This window comes from Rhyacophila brunnea, unplaced genomic scaffold, assembly GCF_057557595.1.
Source record: "Rhyacophila brunnea isolate RB1 unplaced genomic scaffold, BYU_Rbru_1.0 scaffold_10, whole genome shotgun sequence".
NCBI classification, from domain to species: Eukaryota; Metazoa; Arthropoda; class Insecta; order Trichoptera; family Rhyacophilidae; genus Rhyacophila; species Rhyacophila brunnea.
Genome location: NW_028232752.1, coordinates 34,591,720 through 34,605,945, shown reverse-complemented (window position 1 = coordinate 34,605,945; position 14,226 = coordinate 34,591,720). Strand labels below are relative to the sequence as shown.

At 34.7% G+C, this 14,226-nt stretch overlaps 2 non-coding genes across 2 annotated transcripts; one reads left to right on the top strand and one right to left on the bottom strand.

The window, feature by feature from the left end:
• Positions 1-12,127: 12,127 nt before the first annotated feature.
• On the top strand, positions 12,128-12,199 carry TRNAD-GUC (transfer RNA aspartic acid (anticodon GUC)). Its single transcript has one exon. It is a non-coding gene; the product is annotated as a tRNA-Asp (tRNA).
• Positions 12,200-13,020: 821 nt separating this feature from the next.
• On the bottom strand, positions 13,021-13,094 carry TRNAI-AAU (transfer RNA isoleucine (anticodon AAU)). The gene has a single exon. It is a non-coding gene; the product is annotated as a tRNA-Ile (tRNA).
• Positions 13,095-14,226: the final 1,132 nt, after the last annotated feature.

The window sequence follows — 14,226 nt, the reverse complement described above, 5'->3', positions numbered from 1 at the left end:
TCCCGGGATTCCGAGATCACAATTTTGGCTCGGGATTGGATTCCCTAGTTGACACTCTGTATGCAAATAGAGAAATAAGTAAATATACAAAATTGTAGCGTAGCGGTCGTGTTTTCTTGATGGAACGTGTTTCTTTTTGCGGTGCACATGATTTCTCTTGAATACAAAGTATTTCCCAAAAGTCATCACAGCATGTCAGTATTTAACTATAATGTGGTAACCTGTTCGCAGGATATGAGTATTTCGTTAAAATCAATAAATTATCTTTTTACCATTTAATTCAATATGAAGCAATCATCATGTTCTACAAAAATTTTACCATATTGCACTTGAAGTATGAACAATAATTAGCACTACAATCAAAATGTATAGTTTCGTGTCAAGGCCTGATTGTATTGTAGGCCTTGACAAAATTGGTAGTGACCGAAAGCAATAGCGGCTCTTGCAGTAAACCATGCACGGTCAAGGTGTCAATTTGAAATATACTATATAATATTCTCTTTATAGCGATACGGTATTTCAATTAGTAATCATGGAAACTCTCCGTGAAATTTTAGCGATATTGCGCATTATTGCAAGTTGTCATCACGCTTTATGTTTGCAAACACAATAAATTTATTGCTGTATCTAATGTCGTGTATGTGATATTGATGTAAAAAAATAATAATTATCCACTGACCACTAAAACATCGCAAATGATTCGTTATAGTAGAAGATTTCTACCTACTTACATAATTTTAATACATATTATGTGGGTAATTAATCAGGTTAGGTACTTACTTAAAATGTATTGTGCAGTGATTTTGACGGAACTATGGGTAGCTTTAGTGATATTCTGCGCGCCCGCAGGAGCAAGAAAGACTCCCGAATTATAAGAAAAATGTAACCTTTTCTCTAAATCATTATTTTTAATCTACGAAAATTCTACAACAAATAGCGTAATTTGATATTATTTTCTACTTTACTTAATTTTTCAACTTAATATTGCAATTCAAAATGTTTTATTACATATTTACTAATGTGTACGTGATTTTCCTGTTTTCCTGTTATTGTTATATATATAATTAAATTTTACAATAATACAATGTATTACATATCATTATAATAGCATTCTACAACGTAAAATGCTTTCTTAATTATTAATAAGTATCTAGTATTTTTTGTACATTTTTTAAATACTGTTTTTTCCTTTCATTGACTATCCGTAGGTATGCTCTATTTTGCATTCATTTCTGGGTCGGTATTATCGTAAAATCGATCTGAAAGAGTATTACAATATAAATTATATCACGAATCACCTTACCCTATATGGCCTATATGACGCAGGGACGTTTTTGTTCCACTATCTCACCAGCAAACGTAAAATAAACATTATTGTTTTACTTTGCAACGTATAGGTAATACTCTATTATAGTAATAAATTATAGTAATTGATAAAAGTAATCCATTTACTTTTCATAATATGTTGTTGTTGTTCGTATTTAATTTTAATTTTAACATGAACATAATATGCAATTATAATACCAAAGTGTAAAATAATAAGAATCGTTAATCCTTCCCGACTTCGTAAAGCGTTGGTAAATAATGTGGGTTATATCCAGTGCCGGCTCATCCATATTGTGCACTGCGGAACTGCAGCACCCCCAAAGAAAAATGGAATATTAAAATATACATAAATTTATGTATATTATATGAAAATATCAATATTATTTAAGCGTGAATTAAGCTCGCCCGCGAACCGATATATCCAATAATTATCATACACCGCGGTACTGCAGTACCGTTTTCAAACGAATTTGTTCGAATGGGCGCAGGAAGGGTGCGGGGAGCGGGACACGCAGCTGGGAGCTTGATCGGTACTGCATGCCCGACAGTGTATCGCCGTTTCTGCGTTCGTACGTGAGCATGCCCGCGACATTTGAGGAAAGAAATATAGCTTTAATTATTTATTAACAATGTTAAAATTTATTTCTGCTAGCAATTTATGCAAAGTTCTTTATTTTAATTACTTATTAATATAATTAATAATTTATATTTAATTTTGATGTTAATAGCAAAATATAATTATTGTTATTCAATCGCAGCACCCCCAAATATTTTATCCACGAGCCGCCACTGGTTATATCGACGCCTGCTCTTGTCACGGTTTAGTTCCAATTAAATTTTAAGCATTAGAAGCGACGTTGACATTACCGCAAGCAGTAGCGCACCCAGGGGGGGGGGGCAAGGGGCCTTGGCCCCCCCTAAAAACATTGAAATTGAAAGCCAATAGACTAGACAAATAAAAACACGGCAAAAAAATGATTTTAAATTCTCCAGCACCCTCTAGAAAAATTTCTTAGATTTTAATTTCTAGCACAAAAATTTCGAAACACTAATGTCGGGTTTTTTTAGAAACTCAATCTCTAATGGAAATGTCAAAAAATTATCGGTGTCCATCCGAATTCCGGAGTGGTGTACACCGAGTGCAATAGACAAAAGTGTGATAAACGAGAAATTAGGCTGTGTTCTGTTGGGTAGGTTTGTGTACCTATAAGTTAAATGCAATAATACTTTTTTTTTCCATTTTCAATTAATATTTTGGAACTTCACTATTAAAAAACCCAAAATCGACGATACAAATTCGGCGAAAAGTACGACTACACCCACCACCATGGGCTGACAGGGCTACAGCCTGGGGGCCCGGGCTTAAGAGGGCCCGGCGTGGCGGCTCGTCTAATTGTGAGATAAACACACACCAGAAATTTGTTATATTATAAAAAAAATCGCATGTGGCGCTATACTACTTCAGTACTTCATCAAAATTAACATAAAAAATATGAAGTATGATGAAAATATGATATACGTAACTACATGATAATAATTCATGTGTATCTTTTTATATTACAATTATTTTTAGTGTTTCTATAAAAATAAAAATGGTTATTTATCCAATATCGAAGGGTCGAATGCTACTTGGCTACCACAAGAGAGGGTCGCGACCAGTGGTTCATAGTATGATAACGATCGATAATATGATATGAGGTCCGACAAATCAAGAATTCAAGGGAATTATTTAACAATATAGTTAAATCCACGGAATACCATTTGGGAACACTACTGTAGAACATCACATTCCCCTTAACTCTGGTGATAGGTAAGGGGGCCCGCCAAACATTCATGATGTGGGGGCCATGCCCACCACAGTCGGTGGTGGTGTAAATTAAAAAAAAACATTTTTTTCGGTGGAATTCAGCATAAATATTGTGGCTCTAGACCAGTGGCTCTTAACCGGTGCACCGCTGGCTTGTTGCAAGTGCACCGCGAAAATAGTGATAAAAACAGAAAAATCCGCGAAATAGCGAAAACCGAAAAAGTCCTTCATGAAATTATGAAAGCCGATGAAAGATCTAATGTGATTTCGATGTTGCCGAATCGATCGCACGCGTCTACCGTTGGCCTCACAGGTTTTCGTTTCATAAATGAAAACAAAATAGTGGATCAATATCTATGCTGCAAAGAACTCACCGAGCGTACGACATGACAAGATGTTTTTGATTCTATTTCTTCATATTTAGAAAAATCTAAAATATCATGGAGGAATTTGTATGGATGGTGCTCCGTCAATGTTAGGCTCATTAAAAGGATTTGTTACCCTCGCAAAGACAAGAAACCCTAACATTATAATATCTACGCACTGTTTTATTTACACAGGGAATCTATAGTTTTATTACCGCAGTGCTAAAACCTGTAATAGACCAATATATCAAATCCAGACCTTTAAAAACAGGCATTTTTAAAAAAAACTTTGCATTTATTTTCTATGGAAGCTAAGTACGAATGTTTGATTTTTCACACTGAAGTGAGGTGGTTAAAGTGGCGCACCCAGGGGGGGGGGGGGCAAGGGGCCCTGACACAACCCAAACATGAAAATTATCAGAATGATTTTAACCATTGAAATTGAAAACCAATAAACCTTTGGGCTTAAACAAATAAAAACACTGGCAAAAAAATGATTTGTAATTCTCCAGCACCCTTTTTAGAACAATTTCTCAGATTTCAATTTCTAACACAAAAATTTCGAAACACTAATGTCAAGTTTTGTTAGAAACCCAATCCCTAATGGAACTGTCAAAAAAATTCTCGGTGTCCACTCGAATTCCGGAGTGGTGTAGGTCATGGATAGGGAGGGCTGACAGGGCTCTAGCCTGGGGGCCCGGGCTGTGGAGGGCCCGGCGTGTCGGGTTGACCAGATAATTGAGATAAACACACATCACAAATCGAGTGCTTAAAGTCAGACAACGTTATTTTACATTTACGGCTACATGATAGTCAAATAACGTTATGTCAATCTTTTCTAATTTCTTATTAAATCGTCAGTAAAGTTTAACGTTAACTACATAAGTTACCCTTGTTTTCATATTTTTTAAAAACTATCCCTATAAATTTTAACATCATTATAAGCAAGATAAATGTACAATACACAATAAATTATAAAATATTAATATTAGGTTTTAAATAAACATTTCCCTTGTTGAGTTACAAGAATCTAAAATAACGATTTTTGGCTCTCCTGTAAAGTTGCACTTTTGTAGATAGTGTTGTTTGACACTAAGCCCTCGAAATTAGCTTTAGTAGTAAAAAAAGTCGCATACTTCATAGCCATGAAAATTTTCAATTACTTATATAATTGTGCAATATATTTTTTGATTATTATGTGTCGATACTCGACAGCTTCATTATTAATGTGGATGTATTTAAAATCGCCAATAATTCACTGTATAACTACCCTTAATTTCAACTAAAACACAATTTGAAAAACGTTAATGTAGTGTTTCACACTGCCTTTAATCTTAGCGGTAGGTAGGGGGCCCGCCAAATATCCTAGCCTGAGGGCCCGTTTCAGGATGTGGGGACCATGGTGTAGGTACACCGAGTGCAATAGACAACGAGAAATTAGGCTGTGAAGAAGAAAAAGAGCCTATGGGACTAATTTACTTTCTCCTCCTTGGGCCCCCCCCAATATTAAATCCTGGGTGCGCCACTGACCGCAAGTAGTTGTTAGTTATTGACGTATTATCTAGATTATACAATGATAGGTTTACCGACTTCGAGAATTGGCAAACCATCAATAATTAAAATATCGAACTCAAAGATGTAAAGTCCTTATTATTTTGACGCCAATAAAAATTCAATTTAAATGTCGAAGACGCCTTCGTAACACTGGCGATATATTATTTTCTATCAATTTTTTAAAGATAGTTGTGAGTTGGAAATATGAAATTTAGTTTTATATTTTGATTGGTGAACTCGAATTGTATAGAAATATTTTCTTTTCATTTACTCAACCTAGTAGCTCCATATCTTGACCCAAACGCACATTGAAAAACAATACCTATGTGTATTATCCAGACCCGAATTCGAACCTACATTTTGAAGTTTCTTGAATGTTAACTTAATTGCTGCCTTCTTACATGAATAAGTTCCCGACCCCTGGTCTAATATGTCTAACTTAATATTTCTAACTATGAATAATTATTAATATTTATTCTATTGTCTAACTTAATATTTCTTGATGAATCCTTAGGAATAGTTAAGATTTTTTAGCAGAAAAGTGCTGATAAAACTTCAATAGTACAAAGAATAATTTAACGATTTCTTATTATTAAAACGGTTATCCTGGTAGGTACTTATCTAAAATGTTTAAATGTTACATGGTAAAATGTCTATTATAAATTACCTGAATTTATTTCTGAACTGGTTTTTTTCTGCAAGTATTCATATTATTATCCTTGATATTATTAACGTACAGTGGCGCACCCGGGATTTAATATTGGGGAGGGGGCAAGGAGGAAAATGTAAATTAGTGCTCTTTTTCTTCTTCATATAATTATTTTTACATATTTTCACAATACACGGCAGTATATTTGTACAGTTTCTCCTAGTTTTTATTAAATTGGGGGCATAAAGGCGGTAACCGTTGAGCGTGTCATCAGCGACTGGCGGATTGGAAGTGACTAACAGCGACCTTGCTGGACATGTGCGCCTAGTATGCTAAAACATTACTCAAATATTATCGGCTGTGCTACCCGCTTGGTCTAGCTAGAGAGCTACAATATTCATGCAGAATTCCACTGAAAAAAAAATGTTATGTAGTTATGACTAGTAGGTGTAGTCGTTCTTTTCACCGAATGTTTATCGTCGATTTTTGGTTTTTTAATATTGAGTTTAAGTATTACTGCATTTAACAAATACACAAACACAGCCTAATTTCTCGTTTATCGGTCTTTTGTGTATTGCACTCGGTGTACCTACACCATGGCCCCCACATCCTGAAACGGGCCCTCAGGCTACGATATTTGACGGCCCCCCTGCCTACCGCTAAGATTAAAGGCAGTGTGAAATACTACATTAACGTTTTTCAAATTGTGTTTTAGTTCAAATTAAGGGTACTTATACAGTGAATTATTGGCGATTTTTAATACATCTACTTTAATAATGGAGCTGTCAAGTATCGACACATAATAATTAGAAAATATATTGAACAACTATAATATAATCTTAAATGTTCATGGCCATGAAGTATAATAGCGCCGCAGGCGACTTTTTTTTACTATTAAAGTTAATTTATGATGTATGATATATTTATCTCACTTATCTGGTCAACCCCACACGCCGGGCCCCCAGGCTAGACCCCTGTAAGCCCTCCCCAGCCATGACCTACACCACTCCGGAATTCGGGTGGACACCGAGATTTTTTTGACAGTTCCATTAAGGATTGGGTTTCTAAAAAAACCCGACATTAATGTTCCTAAATTTTTATGTTAGAAATTAAAATTATTTTTGCCGTGTTTTTATTTGTTTAAAATCATTCTGATAAAATTATCAAACATGAAAATTCATGTTTGGGGGGGGGCAGAAATTTGATGTGCATGAAAATAAATAAACTAAATAAGATTTAGCGTATTTTCAGCACATTTAAAGCTGTTGGAGACATCAAAAAATGCTAGTAAAAACGCCACAAGCTAGATGCCTATCGAAAAATGCTAGATCTGGCAAGAAAAACGCTAAATGGCAACGCTGGTACCTACTCCACGGGTGACGATAATATAAATAAACGGCGTTCATTATTGTACGTATCTACATCATTTTGAAGAATATTAGTTAAAAGTGTTTACGTCTCTAATTATTACTTCATACATAAAGAAAATACTATCATAATTATTTTCACAATAAAATAAAGACATTTTGAAATTACCTGTTACCTACTTTAAATATGGCACAACAATTTGGAGGAGAAAATACAATGCTGGGCTTTTCGGTATGTGCGAAGATTGCAGTGTTGTTCAATCAATAAAGCTGGGGAGACTCGTCACTTTTGGCTATGTGGTTGGAAACGTATGCTCTAGATCAGTGTTCCCAACCTTTCATATCTGCGGACCGGTGATAATAGGAGAGATATTATGCGGACCGTTAACACAGAAATAAAAACATTATTTATGCTCGAGTTGTATTATGCAGTTCTGATGACAGGTGGACAGCACACCAGCATGATGTGATTATCCTGCAGGAATAGGACGGGCTCGATTTGGATCCACAGGGGCCTAAGAGTCACTTGAAATTCTAATAACACAATATAATACTTATGTATTTTTTTCCAAATTAAGGTGACCACAGCACAAGACGTCATTGATGTTAGTCACGATTGTCGTGATTGTGATTCCATAGTATTGTGACGTGACTGTAGGTCCAGTGACGTCCCTAGACAAAATGCCGCCCCTAGGCAGCGTCAAAATGCCACCCCATTTTTTTTTATCATCCTTTCATTACTGCAATATCTAAGAAATGTGTTGTATGAAGCATGGCCCCCTCATCCTGAAGCGGGCCCCATGTTGCTTTGCCCCCCCCCTACCTATCGCTAAGGATAAAAGCAGTGTGACGCTCTACAGTAATGTTTTCCAAATGGTGTACGCGTTAAAATTGATGTGTATATTTAGTGTTTTTTTTGTATATTTTAATACATACACTTGAATTGTGGAGTTTTTGAGTATCGCTACACAATTATAAATTGTATTGTGTAACCACATAATTTTAAATAATATCATTATTGAAGGAAAATAGCGCCGCAGGCGAATTTTTTGCTATTAGAGCGAATTTGTGATAAGTGTTTATCTCACTTATCGAGCCCGAGCCCCAGGTTAGAGCCCTGTCAGCCCCCCCCTTGTGGGGGCCATGGTTTGGATACATTACTAATAAAATATACACCTACCACTAAGCTGAAACATACACAATTAAATTTAGATATTAATAAATAAATAAGCGAATAAATATAATATTAGTTAGACACTTACCCAAATCACCAGAGTCTGAGATGCCATTTGGTTGATATCATTATTAGTAATACCTACGCAGATGTATTATTTTCACACCATTTTTTCTATGCTATTATTGTACCCTACAACATGTAAACAAAATAATTTTCCTCATTATTTTTTTAATATAAACCTAAATTTAATCATAAATACACTATTAATTAATAGTCTCAACATTCAACCGTTGATGATTGAAATAAACTACAAATCCACACTATTATCAGCAAAAAATATGTTTACAAAAAAAACGACTTAAAAGAAGGTATTGCACAGTATTATTGTATTCACAGCACGATAAATATGATATAATCTAGGTAGATACCTACTAGTGTACATTTTTATTACAATTAGCTGGTACTTAACGTAAATACCTATTATATGCACGAATACTAATTGATTATGTCAAATGTCAATAAGGATTAATAATCATTATGAATAGGTATCTATTTGTAATAGGTACATCCGGCAACTTTTAAATCTCGCGAATGACTGGCAAAAATATTTGGATAAATTAAAAAATATGGTATGTATAAATCTCTACCATAAATTCTCCTTGTTTCGTTACCAACGTTGATATAATATATAATATTATTTTCCTTTAATAACAATGGCGCGACATAATTATTGGCTTTTGCGCAGTATACCTACCACTGTTATGAAAGGAACTCTTTAATCTGAGTAAATGACATTATATTATTATGACTGATTTATTATTCGTTTGTGATGTTTTACATTTATAAAAATATTCATAATGTATATAGGCGCCATTGGCGCCAAGTTTATTAGCATTTGTATACGAAACCGAGCAGTCAAAAATAAAATAAAAAAATCTCTAGCGGAGCGTGGTGACATCATACTAAAATCGCTGCGAATACCGACTGGATAATAATAAAAAAAAGCATCCGGAACAAAACATCTCCAAAGCTCTGGTTATAATATAACTAAGCTTAGGTAGCTATTTCTATATAATACCAAATGATTCTCCTCGATTTGCCGCCCTTCGAGTATCTGCCGCCCCCAAGCGACGCTCAATCTGCCTACCCCCACGGGACGTCACTGTGTAGGTCAGTGGCGAAGGGTGGAGGTAGGCTGTTAAGATCCGCCATAAATAGTGCACACTAAACTTTGTCAGGCATACGTATTTGTTTTCACTGAAATAAGACTACACTTTACATAATAATTATGGTGATGGTTAGTTTTTAAAATTCAATTAAATCTTGCCTAAACCAAGCTAGAAAATAGTTAAAAAATACTCCTATACCTATACAATATCTAAAATTACGCAATTAAATCATACATAACTTTGAATATTTTATAGATAGAATAACATTTGTTTAGGCAGGGTTTAATGAATTTAAAAAAACGTAAACAAATAAGTATGAATGAAAAGGTGTGCACAGTTTGGTCGCATCGCTCAAAATATACCAAAACTATTATGGTTTGGTTAGGCAGGGTTTAATTGATTTTTAAAAACTAACAAATATTATCTGTAAATTTATTATTATTAATTAAATAAAAACAAATACGTATGACCAACAAAGTTTAATGACTATGTATGGCTGATCTTAACAGTCTACCTCCATTCTTCGCTACTGCTGTAGGTAGAAGATGCTTTTTACCATTCAACCATTTGGATCACAGAACAGATTGATAATTCTGTGTTCCCTGATTTGGATGAATGAAAAATTTAATTATGTAAGATTTATATTATTTACTAAACAAATAGTTTAAACGGTTGGTTTTAGTTTATTATTATTATACTATACAATTAGTCCTCTATCGTTGGTAATCTCGTTATGTCAACTTATTACAATATATTTTATGTTTTATCATCATGTTTTTTTCTGTACAAATCACAGCCGGATGTATCATTAAAATGTTCTAACTTCCTTTCGGAGATATAAAAATGAGCTAGTGGGTGTAATAAAATAATTATTATTCGCAAATTAGGTATTTACTGATTGTAATAATAATTGTTATTATAAATTATGAATATTTTCGTGGAAATTTTCAATGCATGGAAACTTGTTATGAGATAAAGGTCAGGGTGATAAGATTGATAACATTTTTGAAATGCACAACATTGATAATATCAATTATTTCGTTTATGGAAGATATTTCTCTTAATTATTACTAATACTGAATACAAAAAGTAGAATAGATAAGTGCTTGTCGATAGCCAAGGAAGACATGCTCTCACAGACCTTACAGTGCTGGTTTGTCTGGGTCCCACAGTAGTATAAGTCCCCCGAGTAACGTCCATAGTGCCGTGCCGCCCTTAGCAGACTTTAAAATTCCGCCCCCTTTCATTTTTTGTTTCAAATCGTATGCAATTCGTTAGATACTACCTAGAGTCCGTATTCTTTATGCTGGCGTGCGGTCCCCCCCCCCCCCCCCGCTTCATCATTTTAACACTGCATTCCCTCTCGTTCCCTCCCATTGAAAACTTGCAACAGTCGAACGCGATGACACATTGCTTTCCGTCCGCGAGCGACATGACGTGAACTTCTGTTTTCGTGTGTGTTTCGGCTATCTTAGAAATCTGTACTCTCTAACGGAGTGACCGTAATTGTAATATTCGTATTCGTTCCTTCATTTCTTGACTTTATTGAGTGCCGCTCCTAAGCAACGCATGACCTGCTTTCACCCACTGGTCGCCACTGTGTGGTCGTTTTGACATGGATGACCTTCAGAGTCACAGAAAAAATCTAGTGATTGTTTTTTCTCCTCATATTCCAACAGACGTCGGTTTTAGGTACCCGGAAGGTCGAGGCGCTGACAGATTCGGTGGCTTTATTCCGAAAGTTGTGCCAATGCGATAAACCGCTATTAATAAGTTATAAACATTTAACAACTTTACAAGTGTTATTTATAGTTATGTTACCATGATTCGTTTTTATTCTTTAATTGATTTTTTAGATCCAGATTGAGACGATGCTTATTTTAATTATTTATTTTAATTACTTTTATCAGTAATTTTCACCTTGTCGTCCATATGGACGTGGATGTCCGAGTGACTATTTAGCTACCTACGTCGATATTCGGTAGTCACTAGTTATCGTAGCTAATTTATGAACATGATGATTTTCGTCGGCCCTAACTATCATTATAATAATGTTGAAGAACCAATACATAAGAATTGTTTTTTTAATAATCAGTTTTACAATTAGGTAAGTATTTAATTTTGGATGGAAGGTTTGTTCATCACAGGTTTAGGAATATGAAAACATTATTGATGTTTTCAGTACAGTGGACAGTTATCAGCCATAGAGACATCTATGTTTCAATAGAAAAACTATATAGTTATGAGTACATATTTTTTTGGAACAATTTAAATATTTGGTAGTAAATAGAGATGGCGCTTTAACTTAAAATGTTTCTGGAGTACTCAATTAGATAGGTATATTATTATAATAGTATAATAATTTATTACCTAAATGTTGATTTATAGTATAGTGTCCAGAGTATTTAAGTGTCCAGAGCATAGACGAAAAGTCCAGAACTTAAGTCCAGAGACAGTAGAAGCGTAAAAATATGAAGCAACCAATTTGAGATAAGTACCTACTTATCTAAGTAATTGATTAGGTATGTATAAGTAATCAATACATACATTATTACATACTAAAAAAACATTTATTTAATAATATTGTTCATAGTTAGGATATTGGTATTCATATTTTTCATTCGAGTAAATATAAAACTACATTATAAATAATAGAAAATACATTTTTTTAATTTAGTATATAAATATGTTTTATTTGCATTACTGCTTCGTATCCTCGGTAGTATAGTGGTAAGTATCCCCGCCTGTCACGCGGGAGACCGGGGTTCGATTCCCCGCCGGGGAGAACTTTTTGTTTTTTTAATTTTTGTGTGAAAATGTCATTAAAACTAAACTTTTATTAAAAAAGTTTACTTTCATCAATTATTCTTCTTTTGGTGCCGTCTTCTATCGAAGATTGGCAACGAACTTGCAGCAGTACTCCCTATCCTGGGGCCGGACCAGTCATACCTATCAGTGGGTCTATTCTATACTTATCGAACACTAAATTGATAAATAGTATCAAACTTAGGGTAGGTTTGTATCAAAATATTAGCACTTATTGTAACAATTACACGAAGCCGGTTTTTATTGTTGCAATAAGTGCGATATTTTAACAGCAGCAAGATAGGTGCTGTTAAAATATAGCACTAATTGCAACAATAAAAACCGGCTTCGTGTAATTGTTACAATAAGTGCTAATATTTTGATACAAACCTACCCTAAGTTCGATAATATTTTTCACTTTATCACTTTAGCGGTCGATAAGCATAGAATAGACCCACAGATCCTAAAAGCCTTCGATATAATTACCAGAATTACCTAGTACACTTCTGCTTTTTTTTCACCGTTCCTGCCACAGAACAGATTAGTCCCTGCAATTTGGAAGAAATTTAGTAAATCATACTTTATGGAAAATATGACAGAAGTTCCTAGGTACAGCTTTTCTGCGCTTCCATAGAAAACTATTATGCTTATCGGTTATTCTGTATCAAATAAAGCATTGAATAAATTTTGCAATCATTATTAAATATTATTTGTACCTACTTATTAGGTAAGTAGGTACTTATATTTTTTTTAAATTCAAATAATTATTGAATTCTGGGATTTAAAAGAATGCAAAAAAGTTGGCCCATGAGGGGATCGAACCCGCGACCTTCGCGTTATTAGCACGACGCTCTAACCAACTGAGCTAATGGGCCGACTGGGAAAGTTTGGAAATATTTAGTATTTAAAAAGAAAAACCATTCCTATAATTTAAAAAATCGAAATATTTTACATAATAATTTCTGAGTTCCCATATAATATAGATTCTCATCATAAATCGTCAGGTGTTCGAATTTGGAACTAAGTTCAGCACAATACAAACAGGATGTCAAATATGTTAGGATGTGGCGCCCTCACTTAGCGGACAACTTATACTGGTGGATCTATACCTAGTCTTAGTGCCCATACGCACTTGCGGCAGGCCGCTGCGGCTAGCCATGATGCGGCCTGCCGCAAGTGCGTATGGGCTCTTACCATAATTATTATGAAACTCTTAACCGGGACAGGGACGGGAGATATGGCAAAGAAACAAAATTTAACCACCAAAAATTTTAGTTATATTAATAAAAGTACAGTAGGCGCTCAGTAATCTGGCGTGCACCAATCCGGCACGTCCAATAGTCCGGCACTTTGCACTCAGCTCTCCTACTCTATAACCCGACAGGTTTCACATTAAACTGCCAGATTACAGAGCGGAGAGCTGTTCGCTCTGCAGTTCGTTGCCCGACCTTGACAGATTATTTATTATTTCCTATAGAAATCGATTTCCGACAATCCGGCATAGGTGAAAAAATATGGGTACCCGATTACCGAACCCCTACTATCTGTACAAAAGAAGAATGAATGCAGAAGGGCTGCTGCAGCAGAAATTCAAATTATTTTATTTATTATGAAACCCTCGAAAATGTCCCTCTGAAGCGGATGATTCCGGTCCAGATATTAGATAAAAGTGGAATAAGTAGGTACCTACCTACAATAAAAAAATTTTGAATAAAATATAATAATTTATTACTGACATTCATTTATACTCAGAACAACATCAAAAGTAGAATACATCAGTTTGCTTGAAAAAGCTGAAGTTTTCATCCTGCAGTTTTTCAAGCCATTAAAATTGGGCTCACGCTACCTATAACAACATGTACCGTGGAACACTCCTTTAGTACGCTGAGGAGAGTAAAGGCATGGACAAGGTCGCTATGTGCGAAGATCGACTATCCGGCTTGCTATAAGCAAGTTCTGATAGTCAAGTAGTGATATATGAATAAATAAATGAATATATACAATATT